The 23112-nt window shown below is 41.9% G+C and overlaps 1 protein-coding gene and 1 non-coding gene across 2 annotated transcripts in view; both read left to right on the top strand.

Annotated features, from left to right (window-relative positions):
* SEPTIN11 (septin 11) overlaps positions 1–23112 on the top strand; it is a 445529-nt gene that overhangs the window by 274155 nt on the left and 148262 nt on the right. The window lies entirely within an intron of this gene.
* TRNAA-UGC (transfer RNA alanine (anticodon UGC)) lies at positions 13858–13929 on the top strand. Its single transcript has one exon. It is a non-coding gene; the product is annotated as a tRNA-Ala (tRNA).

Raw genomic sequence — 23112 nt, 5'->3', positions numbered from 1 at the left:
AGCACTGCTTTAAATGAATCCCACAAATTCTAATATTTTGTACTTTCATCATCATTCAACTCGAGATATTTCCTAGCTTCTTTTATAATTTCTTCTTTGGCCCATGGGTTGCTTAGAAATGTATTCTTTAATTTCCAAATATTTGGAAATTTTACAAGTATACTTTTCTCATTTAATTACATTACCATTAAAAATATACTCATTTTTAAATTACTGAGACATTTTACAACCTAGCATATGGTCTCAGTGAGTATTCTATGTGTACTTAAAAAGAATATGTATTCTGCCACCATTGGGTATAGCATTTCATCTATGCCAATTAAGTCATCTTGATAGTGTTTTCAAATCAATTATATATGCTTACCCATTGTTTATCTACTTATTTTATCAATTGTATCGAGAGGAGTATTAGAATCTCTAAATAGAGTTGTGGATTTGTCTGTTTCTTCTTTGAATCCTATCAGTTTTCACCTCACGCATTTTTTTTTTTTTTTCTTTCTTTTTGGCCTGGGCAGTGTGTCATGCAGGATCTTAGTTCCCCTACCAGGAATGGAACCCAGGCCCCTGATTTGGGAGCGTGAAGTCTTACCCACTGGACTACCACTGCTATGTGCCAAGTCGCTTCATTCCTGTCCGAATCTTTGCGACCCTACGGTCTATAGCCTGCCAGGATCCTCTGTCCATGGGATTGCCCAGGCAAGAAAACTGGAATGGGTTCCCGTGCCCTCCTCCGGGTGATCCTCCCAACCCAGGGATCGAACCCAAGTCTCTTATGTCTCCTGCATTAGCAGGCGGGTTCTTCACCACTAGCACCGCCTGGGAACCCCAGGACTATCAGGTAAGTCCCTAATTCACGTATTTTGAAGCTCTTATTGCTAAGTGAATAAACATTTAGAACTGTTATGTCTTTGTAATGAAATCACCATTTCATCATTATAAAATGTCCCTCTGTCATTGATAAGGGTCCCTGTCCTAAAGTTCAAATATAGCCCTTAATATAGCCTTATTTTGATTAATATTTTGCAAGATATATTTTACTTCATTCTTTTATTTTGAAACTCTGTCCTTATATTTAGAGGGTGTTTCTTTTAGACAACCTATGTGAATCTTGTCCCCTTCCAGTATAACAATTTCTGCTTTTAGTTGATATATATGATTAATATATATGTTATATATATATATATATATAGTTTTTTTTTTAAAAATACTCTTTAAAAAAAACCATACTCTTATTTATTTATTTTTGGCTGTATTGGGTCTTTGTTGCTACAAGGGCTTTTCTCTGCCTGTGGTGAGTGGGGCTACTTCATAGTTGTGGTGTGAGGACTTCTCATTCTGATGGTTCTCTAGGGCACGTGGGCTTCAGTGGTTGTGGCTCCCAGGCTCTAGAACACAGGCTCAATAGTTGTGGTGCATGGGCTTATTTGCTCAGCAAGATGTGGGATCTTCCCAGGTCAGGGATTGAACCTGTGTCTCCTACATAAGCAGGCAGATTCTTTACCACTGAGCAAACAGAGAAGCCCCTTAGTCCATTTGTATTTAATGCAAATGTTGATGATGTTGCATTTTTTAAAAGAACTATCTTGCTATTTGTTTTCTGATAGTCCCATCTCTTCTTTGTTCTTTTTTATTCATGTTTCCTGCCTTCTTTTATTTTTTATTTTTTTTCCTGCCTTCTTTTAAACTGAGTGTTTTTAATATGTCCTTTAATCTTCTCTTTTAGTTTGTACACCTTTTAAAAATTTTATAATGGTTGCTGTAGTGTTTGCAGTCTGCATCTTTACCTTATCGCAGTTTACCATCAAATAAAATTGAACTGCTGCATAAAGTTATTGATCCCAAATATATTGATATTACTTTTGCTTTAAATACTCAATTATTTTTAAAGAAAAATTTAATGAAAAAATTTACCCACATATTTACGATTTTCAGTGACCGTCATTCCTTTGTGCAGAGCTGGTATTTTTTCCTTATACACTAAAGAACTTCCTTTTCTATCTCTTGTATTATAGGTAATAATTATTTTCTAATAATTAGCTTTTTATTTTAATCATTAGCTATTATAATGCAAGCAAGAATTACTATTAATTAGTTTTTATTTGTCTAGAAACATCTTTGTTTCATCTGCATTTTTAAAAGTTATGTTCATTGCATACTAGAGTTCTCAGATAATTTTTTCTCTTTTTCTATGCCTCTCTGTGTCTTTTGGCTTACATTATTTTTGATATAAAGTCAGTGGAAAATCTTATCTTTGTTCCCCTGAATGTAATGTGTCTTTCTTTCTCTGGCTGCTTTTAATACAGGTACTTTACCATTGGTTTTCAGAATATTGATTAAAATATATCAAGATATGGTTCTTTGTACCTATTTATTCTGTTTGGAGTTTGCGGACCTTATTGTGTCTCTTGGCAAGTATATATTTTTACAATCAAATCTGGAATTCCAGTTATTATTTCTTTAAATATCTCTCCCATACTCAATTTACACATGTTAGATTGCTTGATGTTGATCCACAGGTCACTGGAGTTCTGTTTCTGTATGTATGTTAGTATGCACATATGTATTTTCTTTCTCCTTTTCTTTCTGAGTTTTAGTTTGAACTTTTTGGGGAGCCTATATCTTCAAGTCCTTTTTGTTCTTCTGTCCTGTGCAATCATCTGCTAAGCCCATCTAGTGAGTTACGCATCTCTGATTTTTAGGTCTAGAAGTTACATTTGTTTCTTTCATTATAATTTTCCATGTTTCTCATTGTGTTTCTCAAGCTTCCTAGGTGGCTCAGTGGTAAAGAATCCGCCTGCCAATGCAGGAGATGCAAATTTGATCCCTGGATGGGGAAGATTCCCTGGAGAAGAGAATGGTAACCACGCCAGTATTTTTGCCTGGAAAATTCCACGGGGTCGCAAAGAGTCAGACATGACTAAACACTCAGACACACTCACTCATTGTGTTCGTTGAGCTTTTCTTTAGATCCTTAAACATATTTACAATAGCTGTCTTTAAGTCCTTGTCTGCTAATTTCATCATTTCTGTCATTTATGTATCTGTTTCGACTGACTTGTTTTTCCTGGCGAAGGATCATATTTTCATGTTTTCCCACATATCTGGTAATCTTTTTACCAGATTCTGGATTTTGTGTCATGTTGTTGAGTGTCTGATTTTTGCTGCTTTCCCTTAGAAAGTGCTGAGCTTTATTCTTGGAGGCAGTTAATTTTGTTGGGGATCAGCTTGGTCTTTTTGAGGTTTATCTTCAAGCTCTTCTTAGGAGGATCTAAAGTCCCCTTCGTTTTAGGACCACTCTAGCCTTGCTCCTAAGGTGTGGCATATCTGGAGTCTACTGAGTTCCAACCAATTGGAATTAGAATGTCTCTCAATGCTCTTCAAGCTTCAGTTATTGCTTATTTTGCAAGTTCTTGGTAATTTTTATTTCTCTGGTAGTTATTCTATGTGCCCAGCTTATGGAGTCTCACCTTACACGTGTACAGCCTAATATTTGGGCAAAGGCTTAAGGGGATCCTATGAATACTTATGGGCTTCTCTGGTGGTTCAGCAATAAAGAATCCACCTGCCAATGCAGGAGACTCGAGTTCCATCCCTGAGTCAGGAAGATCCCTTGGAAGAGGGCATAGCAACCCACTCCAGTGTTCTTGGCTGGAGAATCCCATGGACAGAGGAGGATGGCAGGCTACAGTCCACAGGGTCACAAAGAGTTGGACATGACTTAGGAACTAAACGAGAACAACAAATGAATATACTTAAAAATTCCTTTTTTTCTAAAGCTTTTTTTGCTCTGCGAACTTGCCCTCCAAATTCCTGTTGCCTCAACCTGCACAACTCTGATCTGTTTATATATCTGTCTCCTCATCTCAGTGAGGCTGCTATGTTCTGCTTGCAACTTTTCTCTCTGTACTATTGTCCAGAAAGCCTGGGAAATAAGAGGGCTCACCAAATGTGTTTTATTTTTCTCAGGAATCAGAGTTCTGAGTGCCTATTGTTCAATGTCTGCGGACAGTTGTTTTACACATTTTGTCCAGTTTTCTAGTTATTTACTGCAGGGAGGCTAACCAATACCAGTTATGCTATCATGACCACAGCAGAAGTCAAACAGGTTTTATTAAAATAACATTTACCAAGCCTCACTTTATTAGATATCACATAAAAGCTTTATCTGCATTGTTTTATATAATCTTCATATAAACCCCGTAAAGTAGGCAACTTTTTTCCTTATTACAGACAGAAAACTGAGGCTTAGGAAGTCAAAGAAACTTGCCCCAGTTTATGTAGCCAGTAAGTTATGAAACAGCACTCAGAAACCTGTCGGACTCTCTGCTCCTCTTCTTTTAAAAGGCTCTCCTCCCTTCTAATATTTTTTTTTTGTATAAAAAAGTATTACATGCTTTTTAAATAGATGTTTCAAAATCTAAAGAAATGTGAGAGAAAAAAATCTGCAGGTCCTGTATTTGCACCATCCATTGACAGTCACTGTTAACATTATATATATATATTTACAATATGTAAAATGAACAGAAAGGTTAATTTGTTTTACAAAACTAAAATCCTATCAATCCTACTATATCTCAATACATGCTGCTTGATAATTTGTCTTTTCCATTCAATAATACCTTATAAGCATTTTCTATTAGATGTAAGGGTTTCCCAGGTGTCACTAGTGGTAAAGAATCTGCCTGCCAATGCAGGAGATATAAGAGATGCAGGTTTGATCCCTGGGTTGGGAAGATCCCCTGGAGGAGGAAATTAGATGTAAACATTCTTTGAGAGCAAGAATTCTTAGTTTCTATTATCACAAATTTCCATCATACCCCCAAGGAATACAGAATACCATAGTTAATCCTCCTGTACACATAACTCTCACTTAATTTTAAAATGAACATTTTTCAACCTTTGAATATAATTTTTAATGGCTCATATTCTAATACATTAGATTAGCATTTTTAATTTAACCGATTCTGTTGTTGAACCTTGTGTTGTTTCTCACTATTGTAAATAACACTGTAAAGATCTTTCTGAGTAAGTCTTGGCACAAATATAAGATTATTTCCTCAGGATAAATTCCTGAAAATAAAATTACTTGATTAAAGAGGATAAATATTTTAAGGCTTTTGAAACATGTTCGCAAAATGCATATTAGAAAGTTTGTGTTAATTTACCTTACTTCCTCCCAATAACAGTTTCTGAGTTATAACAGTTCAGAACACCACGTTCTCAAGTAACTAAGCATTAATCTTTATACAAGGGGCTCCCCAGGTGGCACAGTGGTAAAGAACCCACCTGCCAAGGCAGGAGACACGGGTTCGATCCCTGGGTCGGGAAGACCCCCTGGAAAAGGAAATGGCAACCCACTCCAGTATTCTTGGCTGGAGAATCCCATGGACAGAGGAACCTGGCGGGTTACAGTCCATGGGGTCACAAATAGATACAACTGAGCAACTGAGCATGCACACATGAATTTTAAACATGCATTTGCCTACTGGAAGGTTGATTGACACACAGCCATTCTCTCTGTACAGTCACCATCCCCCACCCTTCAGTTAGCTACAGAGCGACTGGCTCTCATCAGATTTACTTGGAGCTGAACATCAAAATAAGACTAGAGAACAGCACCATTCTTTGTTCTACATATTTCTCCTAAAGAAAGTACACCCTACTTATCCCACACCTGTGGTCCTGCTGCCTAGAACTTGTACCCACTTAGAAAGGCAAGAATCCCTTATTTTGGCAGCAATGGAGGACAGCTGATGAGACACAGATCCTGGCAAAAGTGGCACCAGCCGCCTGTCTGATACTAGACCAAAGCTAACACTGTGCCCAGATTTGCATGTGCCTTCCTGTTCTCTCGGCTTGTATCCAGACTACAAAAAAGGTCTCCACAAGCTGACTCCAACACAGCTTACAAGCATGCTTCAGTGGGCAAAGAGAAGCTCAGGACACAAGGGTGGCTTATGAGAGAGAAACTTTCTGCGTGAACCGAGAGCTCTTCAAATCATTTCACCCTCTCCTCTCTGTCCTTGGCAGTCAAGCAGAAGACCTGAAAAGATGCCAGGATAGTCCCAGCACTAGAAACTGGCTTTGGACAATAAAGAGACATGAAAAGCTACAGAAACTAGTCTAAAACCTGTAGCTAGAGCACGTGGATTTCAACACAGAAACTTACATTCTCATTAGAGAGTAAGCTTCCCAAGGACTGAATGTTGTCTTTTTGGTTCACAGATTTATCCCAGAGGTAAGAAAAAATGTTTGACACAATGTAGGCACTCAATAATTATTTGTTGAATGGATTCATTAAATGAGAAGAAAGTATTGGGGAAACTATATTTAACAATCATGTATTAAGGACTTAATAGATGTGCTTAATATATATTGACACAGGAAGAAGGCTGGGCATAACCTTTAAAAGAATGACAGCCATTGAGGGCATGACATAAACTGGTTAGAACTAACTAGGTCCAAGATGGCAGACAAGCCAACTTCCACTAGACCGCGAGCCTCAGTATGAGCTCATCGTAACATATTAGCTAAATCATACCCTCAGGTGCCTTCACAGTTCAGAGGTTGATGATTAAAGGTCAAAAAAGGGACAGAGACCCAATTCCAGGAAATCTCCGCCCCTTCCCCAAATTCAGGGCTCTCCTGGTGGCTCACAGGGTAAAGTGTCTGCCTGCAATGAGGGAGGCCTGGGTTTGATCCCTGGGTCAGGAAGATCCTCTGAGAAGGAAATGGCAACCCACTCCAGTATTCTTGCCTGGAAAATCCCATGGACAGAGGAGCCTGGTAGGCTACAGTCCATGGGGTTGCAAAGAGTCATACACAACTGAGCGACTTCACTTTCACGCCCCCAAATAGTTGGAATAAACCTCCTACTCATTAGCTTGTGAAATTGCCCAGTCCACAAAAACAAACCAGCCCATATTTCGGGCTTCCCAGGTATGCTGGTGGTAAAGAACCCGCCTGCCACTGCAGGTTAAACATAAGACACGCCAGTTCTTTCCCTGGGTCGGGAAGATCCCCTGGAGAAGGGAATGGCAATCCACTCCAGTATTCTTGCCTGGAGAATCCCGTGGACACAGGAGCCTGGAGGGCTACAGTCCACAGGGTCTCACAGAGTTGGACACGACTGAGGTGACTGAGCCCGACAAGGCAGTATTTCAGGTCCACTCTCACTTTCTGAGACGGTGCACACCTCTGTCTGTGGAGCGTGTATCTCCTCGAATAAACACATGCTTTCACTCTGCGTCGGCTCGCTGTGGAATTCCTTCCTGCATGAAGCCAAGGACCCTCACTTGGCAGCCATCCCAGGAACTCACCTGAGACCTGGGCCGTGACCGTTCTCTTGCTGTCTACTTTTCCTGCAACATCACTGAGTTAGGAGATAACCAGAGAGACTCAAGGAAGGGTTAAAACCAAACTTGCCCTCTGAAGAAGCTGACACACACGCAATAAAACCCTGGGTCCTCAGGAATGGTGCAGACAGCAAGGATTCTTGGGGTTCGGAGGAGGGAGAAATACTTATATCTTAAGTGACAAGGGAAGGCCATAGGACGGAGGTCAATTTGGGGCCAGGTCTTGAAGGCTAGTATATTAGTTCTTTAGGGCTGCTGTAACAAAGTGCCACAAGCTGGGAGACGTGAAAGAACAGAAATTTCTCTCACTGTTCTGGAGTCTGGAAGTCTGAAGGAGAATCCTTCCATGCCCCTGCCTAGTACTGGTGGCTCCACGGCAGTGGCAGCCAACTCTCATCTCTGTCCCCGTCTTTGCATGTCCTTCTTTTCTTTCCTGTGTTCTGTGCTAAGTAGATTTAGTCGTGTCCAACTCTTTTGTGACCCCATGAACCATAGCCCACCAGGCTCTTCAGTCCATGGGATTCTCCAGGCAAGAAGACTGGAGTGGGTGGCCTTGCCCTCCTCCTGGGGATCTTCCCAACCTAGGGATTGAACTGGCATCTCTTACGTCTCCTGCATTAGCAGGCAGGTCCTTTACCATTAGAGCCACTGGGGAAACTCTCTTCCCTATGTTCAGTTCAGGTCAGTCACTCAGTTGTGTCTGACTCTGTGTCCCCATGGACTGCAGCACACCAGGCTTCCCTGTTCATCAGCAACTCCCAGAGCTTGCTCAAACTCACGTCCATTGAGTTGGTGATGCCATCCAACCATCTCATCCTCTGTCGTCCCCTTCTCCTTCTGTCTTCAATCTTTCCCAGCATCAGGGTCTTTTCTCATGAATCAGTTCTTCACATCAGGTGGTGAAATTATTGGAGCTTCAGCATCAGTCCTTCCAAAGAATATTCAGGACTGATTTCTTTTAGGATTGACTGGTTTGATCTCCTCACTGTCCAAGGAACTCTCAAGAGACTTTTCCAATATGACAGTTCAAAAACATCAATTCTTCAGTGCTCAACTTTCTTTTTGGTCTAACTCTCACATCCACACATGACTACTACTATAGCTTTGACTAGATGGACCTTCCCAGCATTATTGTGTCCTTTTCTGTCTTTTCTAAGGACTTTGGATTTAGGGCCCACCCTAATCCAGTATGTTACCATTTTAAGCCTTATCTCAATTACATCTGCAAAAGACCCCATTTCCAAATAAGGTCACGTCCCAACCTGCATTTTTGAGTGATACTATCCAACCCACTACAAATGAGTAGAATGCTAGTAACAAGGACTTCCCTGGCAGTCCAGTGGTTAAGGCTCTGTGTTTCCAATGCAGGGAGTATGGGTTCAATCCCTGGTCAGGGAACCAGGTTCCTGCAAGCTTCATGGTGAAACCATGTACCTCAGATTGGGGACTCAAACCCAGCCAAAACCCTACTTGGGATTTGAACCCACGTGTCTGGGATGCAAACCCAGTCAAAATGCACGGTACCTGATTTCAGGACCTAACGAAGCTCAGATTCTTGATGTCTCATCACAGAAAGAATTCAGTGAGAGACAAAGTGATAGGTATGAAGTAGATTTATTCAGATTCAGAGAGAAGCACACTCCATAGACAGAGTGTGGGCCATCACGGAGGGCGAGTGTGCCATGAAATGTGGTGCAGTTAGTTTTTATAGGCTGGGTAATTTCATATCCTCAGTGATCAATGCAAAGAAATAGAGAAAAACAATAGAATGGGAAAGACTAGAGATTTCTTCAAGAAAATCAGAGATACCAAGGAAATTTTCATGTAAAGATGGGCACAATCAAGGACATAAATGGTATGGACCTAACAAAAGCAGAAAATATTAAGAAGAGGTGGCAAGAATACACAGAAGAACTATACAAAAAAGATCTTCATGACCCAGATAACCATGATGATGTGATCATTCACCTAGAGCCAGACATCCTGGAGTGTGAAGTCAAGTGGGCCTTAGGAAGCATCACTACAAACAAAGCTAGTGGAGGTGATTGAATTCCAGTTGAGCTATTTCAAATCCTAAAAGATGATGCTGAGAAAGTATTGCACTCAATATGCCAGAAAATTTGGAAAACTCAGCAGTGGCCACAGGCCTGGAAAAGGTCAGTTTTCACTCCAATCCCTAAGAAAGGCAATGCCAAGGAATGTTCAAACTACCACACAATTGCACTCATCTCACACACTAGCAAAGTAATGCTCAAAATTCTCCAAGCCAGACTTCAACAGTATGTGAACTGTGAACTTCCAGATGTTCAAGCTGGATTTAGAAAATGTAGAGGAACCAGAGATCAAATTGCCAACATCCGTTAGATCATCAATAAAGCAAGAGAGTTCCTGAAAAACATCTATTTCTGCTTTATTGACTATACCAAATCCTTTGGCTCCGTGGATCACAGCAAACTGTAGGAAGTTCTTCAAGAGATGGGAATACCAGACCACCTTTCCTGCCTCCTGAGAAACCTGTATGCAGGTCAAGAAGCAACAGTTAGAACTGGACATGGAACCATAGACTGGTTCCAAATCAGGAAAGTAGTACGTCAAGGCTGTATATTGTCACCCTACTTATTTAACTTCTATGCAGGGTACATTGTGAGAAACGCTGGGCTGGATGAAGCACGAGCTGAAATCAAGATTGCTGGGAGAAATACAAATAACCTCAGATATGCAGATGACACCACCCTTATGGCAGAAAGCAAAGAGGAATTGAAGAGCCTCTTGATGAAAGTGAAAAAGGAGAGTGGAAAAGCTGGCTTGAAACTTAACATTCAAAAAACTAGGATCATGGCATCTGGTCCCATCACTTCATATCAAATAGATGGAGAAACAATGGAAACAGTGAGAAACTTTATTTTGGGGGGCTCCAAAATCACTGCAGATGGTTGACTGCAGTCATGAAATTTAAAAGATGCTTGCTCCTTGGATGAAAAGCTATGACCAACCTAGACAGCATATTAAAAAGCAGAGATATTACTTTGCCAATAAAGGTTCATCTAGTCAAAGCTATGGTTTTTCTAGTAGACATGTAAGGATGTGAGAATTGCACTATAAAGAAAACTGAACACTGAAGAATTGATGATTTTGAACTGTGGTGTTGGAGAAGATTCTTGAAAGTCCCTTGGACTGTGAGAAGATCCAACTAGTCCATCCTAAGGGAAATCAGTTCTGAATATTCACTGGAAGTACTGATGTTGGAGCCGAAATTCCAATTCTCTGGCCTCCCAATGCAAAGAACTGACTCATTTGAAAAAGACCCTGATGCTGGGAAAGAGTGAAGGCAGGAAGAGAAGGAGATGACAGAGGATGAGATGGTTGGATGGCATCGTCGATTCAATGGACATGAGCTTGACTAAGCAAAGAGTCAGACACAACTGAGCAACTGAACTGAACTGAGCTGAATTTCATACGCTAATGAGTGAGAGGATTCGGTTCAGTTCAGTTGCTCAGTCGTGTCTGACTCTGTGACCCCATAGACTGCAGCACAACAGGCTTCCCTGTCCATCACCAACTCCTGGCGCTTACTCAAACTCATGTCCATTGAATCGGTGATGCCATCCAACCATCTCATCCTGTCATCCCCTTCTCCTCCTGCCTTCAATCATTCCCAGCATCAGGGTCTTTTCAAATGAGTCAGCTCTTCACATCAGGTGGCCAGAGGATTGTAGTTTCAACTTCAGGATCTGTGGGAGGATTATTCCAACTATTTTTGGAAAGGGGTGGAGATTTCCAGGTTTTGGGCCACCACCCACTCCTTGAACTTTTGACTGTCCCTTGGAACTGTCATGGCACCTCTGGTTGTGTCATTTCACTTGCTGATTGAGGATCAAGGTCTAGTCTTGTCTGCCATCTTTGTCCCACTTGATTCTAACTGGTTTATGCTGTGTCCTTGGGCTATGTCATTCTTTCAAAAGCTGTGCCTTGCCCCTTTCCCTCCTGTTACAATGGTGTGGCCAGAAACAAAAAGTATTGACGAAACTATTCCTCCCAAATGCAAAGTGAGTTTAAGAACAGGTTTCCCCAAAACCAATATTTAGCCAAAGACTGAAAACTTTCTGAAGTTAGATTATAGAGCAACCCTGATGAGTACACAGGAAAACAGAAAACTTCAAATTGAAGGATTCCCAATAGACATGTAATCTCCTGCGCTGAACTTCTGAAAACTTAAAACAATTTAAAATGCACATGGAATGCATAAAATTGTAATTGAGCAAGATTCTATGGAGTCTTCCTGAAACAGACTCTCCCAACCTCCTTGTCCTCTGCCTGCCCTGTAGAAAAACTGTAGCCTTGTAGGCCTTCCCTGAGTTCCACAAAGTGAGTTTAATCAGAGGAAAGAGAAAACGCAGCAAGGGAAACAGTCAAGCAAGACAAAATAATAACAGTTCAGCCATTAAACAAAGTCAAGGAACTTCAGTTCCTCCTCGAGGGCTATACATGATATTCTGAGTCACATCCTTTGAGCTGTTTTGCAAATACTGAAACCCCAACCAGATGGAAGAAGTTAACTGTCTGCTGCCCACAAGGACGAAGACCCCAGACTGGTTGGAACCAGAAGGTTGATGATGTTGACTCCCACAATTACCTCACCGCCAGTCAGAAGCATGTCCTTGAGCTGACACTACCCTCCTCCCTTATCTAGTTTTTTAAAACCTTTCCCTGCAAGCCTTGGGGAGTTCAGAGTCTTTTAAGCACTAACCGTCCTTGACTCCTTGCTTCAAAGTGAAAGTGTTAGTCACTCCGCTGTGTCCAACTCTTCGTGACCCCATGAACTTGTAGGCTACTCTGTCCATGGAATTTTCCAGGCAAGAATACCAGAGCAGGTTTCCATTTGCTGTTCCAGGGTATCTTCCCGACCCAGGGATCAAACCCAGGTCTCCTGCATTGCAGGCAGATTCTTTACCATCTGAGCCACCAGGGAAGCCAGGACTCCTTGCTTGGTGCCCTGCAATAAATGCTTCACTTTCCTTCACGACAGGGGCTTCCCTGGGTTAGATTCCTGATTTCTTAACTTACTTGATCTGTAATTCAGAGACTGTTGCTGCCTTTCTCCAGGGCTGTTTTCCCCCATCAGTAATTTAGGGACAATAATTATCCCTAGGATAAAACTGTCTTCTGGGATTGTGCAAAAAAAAAAAAAAAACCCTCAATTTTCCTCCTGTGTGTCTCGCTTACTCTCACACTATTGCCACGCTCAGAACATTTTTTTAAGAAATATGTCTTTCCTTTAACTCACAATAATCTATTTTGCTTTTAATTGATTAATTTTTGGTTGCGCTGGGTCTTGCTGTGAGCAGGCTTTCTCTAGCTTCAGTGAGCTATTCTTTGAGGAGCTTGGGCTTCTCATTGCAGTGGCTTCTCTTTTTGTGGAGCACAGGCTCTAGACTCACGGGCTTCAGGAGTTGTGCACAGATTTTAGTTGCTGCCTCCACCCCCACCCCCACTGGCCCTGGGATGTGGAATCTTCCCGAACCAGGGATGGAACCTGTGTCCCCTGCACTGGAAGGCAGATTCTTATCCACTCTACCAATGGGGAAGTCCCTCAAAACTTCTGATACCAAAAAAAAAAAAAAAAACTTCTGATACCAGATGAGTGGCTGTTTTTTCCCGCACCAAATAATTCTCTGTGACACCAGCTCCATGTCTTACAACCTAACTCAGTTCTGATACTCTGCCTGGAGATACTATCAGCTCCTAGGTGAAGGGCTCAGTCCTACAAGACTGTCCAACCCCACTTCAGATGATAATCACAAGTCCAGGTTGTTTCCTGTGCTTCTGACCGATGAGCTATACACGACTCCCTCCCCACTCAGGATCAGTTCATTTGCTACAGCAGCTCAGAGAACTCAAGAAAACAGTTCACTCCCTGTTGACCAGTGGATTGTAAAAAGATATGGTAAAGGCTAAGCAGATGAACATCCAGATGGAAGGAATGTGTAGGGCCAGATATGTGGGGGCTTCCCTGCCCTCTCTGGGAGTGCCCTCCCCCGGTACCACCATGTATTCACCAACGTAGAAGTTTCTCAGAACCCGGTCCTTTGGGGATTTTTGTGGCGGTTTCATCACGTAGGCATGATTGGTCATCAACCCATTTCCAGCCCTCTTCCTTCTCTAGAGAATGGGGGATGTGGCTGAAAATTCCAAGCTTCTGATCCAGTCTTGATCTTTCTGGTGACCAGGCCCCAAGCAGGAGCCCACCCAGGGGCACCTGACTAGAACAAAAGACAGGCCTGTTACCCAGGAAATTCCAAGGGATTTAGGGACCAGGTTTAAACAAAAGATGCTCCTCCCAGTGCTCTTATCACTTAGCAAATGTCAGTGGTTTTAGGCGCTCTGAGCCAGGAACCACAGAGACCAAATATACATGTTTTCTAACATCTCACAGGTTGAAATAAAGATGAAAAGAAACAATGAATGTAGAGTGCTCTGTTTAGGACCTGGCATGTAGATGGTGGGGGATGTAGCTCAGTGGCAGAGCACGTGCTTTGCATGTACGAGGCCCCAGGTTCAATCCCCGGCATCTCCACATTTTGGGACTTCCCTCGTTACTCAGCTGGTAAAGAATCTACCTGCAGTGCAGGATACCTGGGTTCGATCCCTGGGTTGGGAAGATCCCCTGGAGAAGGGAAAGGCTGCCCACTCTAGTTTTCTGGGCTGGAATATTCCACAGTCCATGGGGATGCAAAGAGTTGGACACTTCTGAGCATCTTTCACTTCAAAGCTTCCTTTGTAGCTTAGTCGGTAAAGCATCTGCATGCAATGCGGGAGACTTGAGTTCAGTTCCTGGGCCAGGAAGCTCCCCTGGAGAAGGAAATGGCAACCCACTCCAGTATTCTTGGCAGGAGAATTCCATGTACAGAAGAGCCTACCACAGGCTATAGTTCATGGATCCGCAAGAGTTGGACATGACTATCTTTCTTTCTTTCTGGCATGTAAAAACTGCTCTATAAATGTCAACTCATTACTTTAAGATGCTGTTAGCAGTGGAGAATGAATTTGGTGAGGGGATGGAAAGAGTTATGAAGCTAAAGGCTAAGGTTAAGAATCAAGGAAGAAACTTTATGTTTAAGAAGGAAAAATAATTAATGCTTTTCCAAGGCCTGGCCTGTATTCACTGCAATAGTTACAGCAGCAATTCATAGAATATAGTCGGGACATCTGAATCCCCCAAACCTTTTGAGGGAGTCATTGCGGCCTTTAATCACTCTTATTTGTCACTCGCATTCCTTGGCATTTCCTAGAGGCTTACACACATATGATGTCACACCTGACGAACACAGAAGCAGATATGAGAAATCCAGCTGTCTTTTATTAAGCCAGACATTAACAATACTCGCCAAAAATGTAAAACAATGACAGTTCTATTGCTTAATTTTTTTGAAAAATATTTATGTCAACACTGTTGTTGTTAAGTCGTTAAGTCATGTCCGACTCTTTGAGACCCCAAGGACTATAGCACAAAAGGCTTCCCTGTCCTTCACTATGTCCAGGAGTTTGCTCAAAGTCGTTTCCATTGAGTGGATGATGCTTTCTAATTATCTCGCCCTCTGCCGCCCCTCTATCCTGTTGCCTTCAATCTTTGCCACTGTCAGGGTCTTTTCCAATGAGTCAGCTCTTTGCCAAAGTATTGGAGCTTCAGCTCCAGCATCAGTCCTTGCAATGAATATTCAGGGTTCATTTCCTTTAGGATTGACTGATTTGTCCTCCTTGCAGTCCAAGGGACTCTCAAGAGTCTTCTCCAGCCCCACATTTTGAAAGCATCAATTCTTCGGCACTCAACATACACATTAATTACTGTTAATTTAAAATGAATAAATAAATTAAAATGTTAAAGATTTCTGCTTTAATTTCAGGTACAGTAAATATCAATAAATATAACCCACAAAAAACTCTTAAATTCTCATTTTTTAATAGTGTGAAGGGTCCTAAAACCAAAAGGTTGGTCTAGAGGAGCACATGACATGTCATGGGGCCAAATAGTTGGGCATTGTAGCAGGTAATCACTGGATTGAAGTGGCCTCTACTTTTATATTCAGAGCTTATTTCATCATTGGCAAGACTTTTAGGAATTTTATGGGGATAGCTGCATGGAACCAGAGTTTCCATAATGTATCCATTTCCTTTGCTTCTGAGCAACTCTTCCCATTAGGGCAGAGTTCCATTAGTTGTAAAAGTCATGGATCCACTCAGGACAGTGCAAGCAAAAGGAACATGAAGTCCACCACTGAGAATTCAGCCTGCGATCTCTACTTGTGCTCTCAGTTTCCAGCATAAACTCCCCTTATTCCACATCCTTTCTTACTTCCTTCATCTTAGAATTGCCAATTTCATTTGCAATAAACTGAAAACCCCTCAAACCTTTGCTTAGATTACACCTTTGCTCTTTTCTTTTCTTAAATATTTATATATTTACCCAACTCCACTGGGTCTTAGTTGCAACATGAGAGACCTTTAGTTGAGGCATGCGGGATCTAATTCCCTGACCAGGGATTGAACCCCACCCCACTGCATTTGGTGTCTTAGCCACTGGACCACCAGGTAAGTCCTACTTTTGCTCTTTGTTGTCCTTGTTATGTTCCAGAACTCCTGAGGTTTCTTTCCAAGGTATAAATGGTCATATTTTATACCATGTGACCCCATCCTAACTGGCCACAGCAGACTGAACTGGAATAGGATATTTAATCCAAAGGTAGCCATTCATGGCTTATCTGTGATGTGTGTTCTCTGCTAGTCTGATGATAGCTTCCCTGTCCTTTTTTTTTTTAAATCATCTAGGAACTTGCTCAAATTTTTTCTTAAAAAAAAAAAAAAAATACAAGGAGCTGATTTAAAAGACCAATTCCCAGGCCTCTCTGTCTTGGAGATATTTGAATGGGGCTTGTAAATGAGTCTGTATAATAAGTTTCCAGGTGTGTCTTCTCAGTGAAAAGTGAATGTGTTAATCACTCAGTCACATCTGTCTCTGTGACCCTATGGACGGTAGCCCACCAGGGTCCTCTGTCCATACTATTCTCCAGGCAGGAATATGGAGTGGACTGCCATTCCCTTCTCTAGGGGATCTTCCCTACCCAGGGACTGAACCCCGGTCTCCAGTATCGCAGGCATATTCTTTACCGCTGATCCACCAGAGCAGTGTAGAAAGTGGATGCCTGTTTTACAAAGCCATTGGAACATCCGAGATATGGAAAAAGACAGAGATTTCCCATCTTCATGACCACACCAGCTCCTTGGATCCACCTTGGATCTGGTCTGGAGCCCAGGAATCACGATTTTATGCCCCCTAGGTGTCTGATGTGAACACTCAACTTTGAGAGCAGCCAAGAATGAGATAGTTTCAGCAGATTATTTTGGTTCTGCAATTCCCTACCATGAAAGACCGAATTTTTAAGTTTTATTTTAATTATTTATTTTTGGCTGTGCTAGGTCTTTGTTGCTTCGAGGGCTTTCTCTCACCGCAGCAAGCAGGGGCTACTCTCTGTTGGCGGTGCTCCGGCTTCTCGTGGTGGCGTCTCTTGCTGTGGCTCCCCAGCTCTAGAGCACAGGTTTAGAAGTTGTGGCATATAGGCTTGGTTGCTCCACTGCAAGTAGGACCTTCCCTGACCAGGAATCAAACCCTGTCTCTTCCATTGGTAGGTGGGTTTTTTACCACTGAACCACCAGGGAAGCCCTGCATTTTATTTTATTTTTAATGAAAGGTCATATTGGAGTGGATACAGTTTTGGAACAGACCACTGTCTCTGCTATGGGGGAAGGTCGAGCAAGATGAGGGGTCCAGGGAAACCTAAGGATGGCTCTGCGATATTTAGGGCCTGAGGCTGGAGTAGGGGCGGGGCAGGAGGGGCCTAGACAGAGAAGCTCCATTCCTTCCTTTCCTCCGGCCAGTTGCTCTGTCCAAACTCCACCAAACACCAGCCCCGAACCTGACACTGATCATGTGCCTGACAATTAGAACCGGTTGGAACAGTTATGCAACGTTGTAAATGCTTTTGTAAACTGCAGCACAGACTACCTTGGTGAAGACAGCAAATTACACCCTGGATCTTCCCATCCCTGGAATCTGAAGAGTAGCAGCGCACAGGCCACCCAGAGGGAAATCAGGAAGTCAGCTCTCAGAGAGGTACTTATCTTTACTATCAGACGATCCTATCAGTTATTTTCCAAGAAGGTCCAATTACACTTCTTCTTTCTGGAAAGAACTTAATCACTTGTACCAGCTTGATTTGGGCACAGGTATTCTGTTTCTCCTACTAGAAAAGTGTTCTCTGGTCACCTCTCAAAATTCACAATGAACCTCTCTCTACCTCAGGCTCCTAAAGGCAAGCTTTATTTTTCTCAGTAGGAATCTATCCCCATCTATCAAACTACTGTTGTTTAGTCACTAAGTCATGTCTGACTCTTTGCATAACCCCAGGCTCCTCTCTCCGTGGGATTTCCCAGGCAAGAATACCGGAGTGGGTTGCCATTTCCTTATATATTGGCTTATTTACATTATTTTCTGCTTTCCTTCACGAGAGTTTAGGTTCTACATGAGGGCATAGTTTTGGTCTGTTTTGTTCTGGCCTAAAACAGTACCTGGTTCTCAGTAGACTTTTATTAAGTATTTGTTGGGGGGATGAATACTAGGGTTTTGTTCCTCTCCAGGTTGGGGATGGGAGGATAGGATGGCTGAAGCTTTGCTGAACCAATGGACAGGAGGGAGTGGTGGCTTCTAGGGTCCAGGATTATGCAAGGAATTTATTTAAGAGCTATCTGGCAAAGACACAGTCAGAATGGGAGTTTAATGTAGAGGAGATTCAAGGTCCTCGACCTGGGCAAACACAAAACCCTAAGACCAAAGGGGCTGGCGGACAGGAGCTAAGGATGGGACCACAGAGCCCAGAGGTAGGACATAAGGTCCATGGGTGAGCAGAGGGAAACAGGGAGACAGGTGCCTCAGCAGGGGTACACCTGAACAAATTCTGCTTCCTGCCAATTTCCCCTCGTAAGTGAAAGTCTATCAGTTGTGGTCTGACTCTTTGTGACCCATGGACTGTAGCCCACCAGGCTCCTCTGTCCATGGGATTCTCCAGGCAAGAATACTGGAGTGGGTTGCCATTTCCTCTCCAGGGGATCTTACCAACCCAGGGATCAAACCCAGGTCTCCCGCATTGCAGGCGGATTCTTTACCGTCTGAGCCACCAAGGAAACCCCTTGTAAGAGTAGGGCTTTAAAAATGGAATTTGGGTTGCTTTTTTTTTATTGGCTGTGGCGGGTATTTGACGCTGCACATTGGCTTTCTCTGGTTGTGGTGAGCGCGGACTACACTCTAGTTGCAGGCTGCGGGCTTCTCACTGCGGTGCTCTGTCTTGTTGCAGAGTGCAGGCTCTAGGTGTGAAGTCTCAGTACTTGTGGCACACAGGGCTTACTTGCACCAAGGCCTGTGGGATCTTCCCAGACTAGGGATCGAACTGGTGTTCCTTGCATTGCAAAGCAGATTCTAAACCACTGCACCACCAGGGAAGCCACCAGATTTTTGCTTTTATGTTGAGGAGTAGCAATTTATTATTGGCATTATATCAATTAGTAGAGAAACTTCTTTTTTTTTTTTTTTTTTTTTTTAGTAGAGAAACTTCTAAGTAAGGGTAAACTGCTAACAGTGTATCATATGTTTCCGCTAACGATCCCTGACAAATTCACAAGTGTTGTGAGACCAAGTTTCAATCTGAGTAATTTTTAAAATATATTTCACTTTTTATTTTGAAACAATTTCAAACTTACAGAGAAGTTGCAAATAAAAGAATTTCTGTATATCAGATTCCCCAAATGCTAACATTTACCATGTTTGCTTTACCGTTCTTTCCTACACTTGTTCCTTAACCATTTGCAATTGAGTTGTAGGTATAATGTTCCTTTGACTCTAAAGATTTCTGTATATACTTCCTAAAAACAAGGACATTTGGGGACTTCCCTGGTGGTCCATGAGTTAAGAATCTATATTCCCATGCAGGGGACTGGGTTCAATCCCTATCTAGAGAACTAAAGTCCCACAAACCATGTGGTGCAACCAAAATATTAAAAATAAAAATAAGAACTTTTTAAAAATATATATATAACCACAGGACAATGATTAAAATCAAGTAATTAACTTTGATTCATTGTTGTTCAGCCTCATGTCCAACTCCTTGTGACCCCATGGACTGTAGCACATCAGGCTCCCCTGTCCTTCACTATCTCCCAGAGTTTGCTCAGATTCATGTCCACTGAGTGTGTGATGCTATCTAACTGTATCATCCTCTGCCACTCCCTTCTCCTTTTGCCTTCAGTCTTTTCCAGCATCACAGTCTTCCAATGAGTCAGTTCTTCGCATCAGGTGGCCAAAGGACAAACCATGCTATATTCTAATCTACAGACCTTGTTCAATTGTTGCCCATCCCCTAATGTCCTTTTGACAAGCATCTTGCAGAAATGGACCTGCACTGTAACCTGCTCAACACAAACACCACCCAGGAATCCAGAAAGACTGGCAGTGAATTCTCCTTCCATACCAAGGGGTCTGCATGGTGGACTTCTGTGGCTGCCAAAGGTAGTCTTCCTGTGACCAGACAAGAAAGCAAGAGTGTCCCAGAGGTCCAACCTGAACAAGGCTGGACTATGGACCACTTTGTCAGTAACCCTACCTCTAGACCTCGTGCTGGGCCAGAAACATAAACCCCTATACATCTAAGCCATCGTAAGCCCCATCAAGAGTTTTGTTATTTATGGCCACAACATTCCTAACTGACGTAATCCTCTAAAAGTGGAAACACCAGATTTTTATACCTATGCATGCACACACAGAAACACATTCAAACTGCTCTTAAAAGAAATGTAATGAATGAATTATGTCATTTGTGAGTGCACCTGTTTCCCCTCGGCATTTCTAATATATTTTATCACTTCAGTTTAGTTGGATGACTGTAATAGGCATAACATCTTTCTTTACAACAAATCTCACAGGATCACAGGATTTTAGTTAGAGGAACCCTGATTATCCCATCTAAACCCCTTCACAGTATGTAAAATTTTAAGAAATGTGTTTATAAGTAACAGAAGTTGTCACAAAAGGGTGATGTAACAGCAAGGAGAATAAGCAGGTCAACTCGGGTAAAAAGGATTTCAGTTATATTGGGACTTCCCTGACATTCCAGTGGATAAGGCTCCATTCTTCCAATGCAAGGGCGCAGGTTTGATCCCACGTCTAGAAACTGAAGATCCCACATGCTGTGCAGTGAGGACAAAGATTCTTTTAAAAAAAGTGTTTAAAAATATATTTACATTGATAAAGTTTTATTATGCATTATATTAGTATACTGTGGTGGAGAGAATCAGATTCTTCGATAGCAGACTCAACCAATTTTATTGCCAGCTCTGCTGCTTGCTAAGGCTATAACTCTGAGCTAACAATTTGTCCTTTCTTTGTCTTAATGTCTTCAACCATAAAGTGGGAATGATATAAGAGCAATTGGCAGCAAGATCCTCTATGAGCCACCTCCCAGAATATTGGAAATAAAAGCAAAAATAAACAAACGGGACCTAATTAAACTTAAAAGCTTTTGCACAACAAAGGAAACTATAAGCAAGGTGAAAAGACAGCCCTCAGACTGGGAGAAAAAAATAGCAAATGAAGAAACAGACAAATGGTTAATCTCAAAAATATACAAGCAATTCCTGCAGCTCAATTCCAGAAAAATAAATGACCCAATCAAAAAATGGGCCAAAGATCTAAACAGACATTTCTCCAAGGAAGACATACAGATGGCTAACAAACACATGAAAAGATGCTCAACATCACTCATTATCAGAGAAATGCAAATCAAAACCACAATGAGGTACCATTACACGCCAGTCAGGATGGCTGCTATCCAAAAGTCTACAAGCAATAAATGCTGGAGAGGGTGTGGAGAAAAGGGAACCCTCTTACACTGTAGGTGGGAATGCAAACTAGTACAGCCACTATGGAGAACAGTGTGGAGATTCCTTAAAAAACTGGAAATAGAACTGCCATATGACCCAGCAATCCCACTCCTGGGCATACACACCGAGGAAACCAGATCTGAAAGAGACACACGCACCCCAATGTTCATCGCAGCACTGTTTATAATAGCCAGGACATGGAAGCAACCTAGATGCCCATCAGCAGACGAATGGATAAGGAAGCTGTGGTACATATACACCATGGAATATTACTCAGCCATTAAAAAGAATTCATTTGAATTAGTTCTAATGAGATGGATGAAACTGGAGCCCATTATACAGAGTGAAGTAAGCCAGAAAGATAAACACCAATACAGTATACTAATGCATATATATGGAATTTAGAAAGATGGTAACGATAACCCTATATGCAAGACAGAAAAAGAGACACAGATGTATAGAACAGACTTTTGGACTCTATGGGAGAAGGCGAGGGTGGGATGATCTGAGAGAACAGCATTGAAACATGTATATTATCAAGTGTGAGACAGATCGCCAGTCCAGGTTGGATGCATGAGACAAGTGCTCAGGGCTGGTGCACTGGGAAGACCCAGAAGGATGGGATGGGGAGGGAGGTGGGAGAGGGGTTCAGGATGGGGAACACATGTAAATCCATGGCTGGTTCATGTCAATGTATGGCAAAACCCACTACAATATTGTAAAGTAATTGTAAAGTAATAAAAATAATTGGGGGAAAAAAAAAAAAAAGAGCGATTGGTAGCCTCCTAAAGTTGTCATGAGAATTAAATGAATTAAGATGTGTATACATTTAGAACATGCTAGCTATTATTTTTTATTGTTATTAGTGTGATATGCTAAGCCATATGCATTGCTTAGGTCATAGAAATGAATATTAATTGTTATCCTGGCATTTATTGGCCTTGCTTGGAGGATCCACTGCAAGAGCTAATGAACTTTGGGTTCTGTCTTCCACTGGGTCTGAGGAGGCCTCAACCTCCCTACCTTTCCATTGTTGGGAGGAGACTAGACCTCAGATCTTTGTATATGAGAACTGTTGAACCTGCAACTACTACAAAGGGAAGGCAGTTTATTTGGGGATGTTTTACTCCTGTTACCATGGAAATTGAATACTGTTCCAACCTTCGTCCACATCCTCCAGTCTGAGTCACTACTGCTTAACAGACTTTTAAAGACATCAATAAATACCCTCAGAAGCATTTAAAAGTCTTAAACCAGGGCTCGAGGCTTTCTGCATCATCCCTCTTGTAATCTACACAGATTTTTCCTCTAGGACTTGTGAAATGTTGCAGCTCTACATTAATAAACAGAATGTCTATGCCTTTATCCACACCTTGAAAGGGAAGGGCCTGTGATCCAACCACCAGTGTCCAGCTGAGGTGTTCATATCAGAAGCCAACAGAAATGCATTCTCAGTTATTCAAGGGCCCAGAAGATCTACCACCTTTATATCATTTCTGTAAAAACTACTCTAAGGCACATTCAGCAAACAGAGGAATAAAGTAAACTTAATAATGAAAAAATTGTGGCATAAAAAGCACCAGAGATGAACATTGGGACCAGTGAATTAAGGCCAAACAAGTGTCACACGAGGTCAAAAAGTAACTGTGCAATTATTATCTGGGCTATTTGGGCAATGATGCACACTTTATGGATTGAAAGGAAGAAAGTAATAGTGATACGTAGTAACTTAGTAGCTATAGACTTCCAGGAAAATTTCCTAATCCACTTTGTAAAT

The sequence above is a fragment of the Muntiacus reevesi genome, chromosome 22 (assembly GCF_963930625.1).
Source record: "Muntiacus reevesi chromosome 22, mMunRee1.1, whole genome shotgun sequence".
Classification (NCBI taxonomy): domain Eukaryota; kingdom Metazoa; phylum Chordata; class Mammalia; order Artiodactyla; family Cervidae; genus Muntiacus; species Muntiacus reevesi.
The sequence above is the reverse complement of the archived record's forward strand: the minus strand, read 5'-3'. Positions and strand labels throughout refer to the sequence as shown.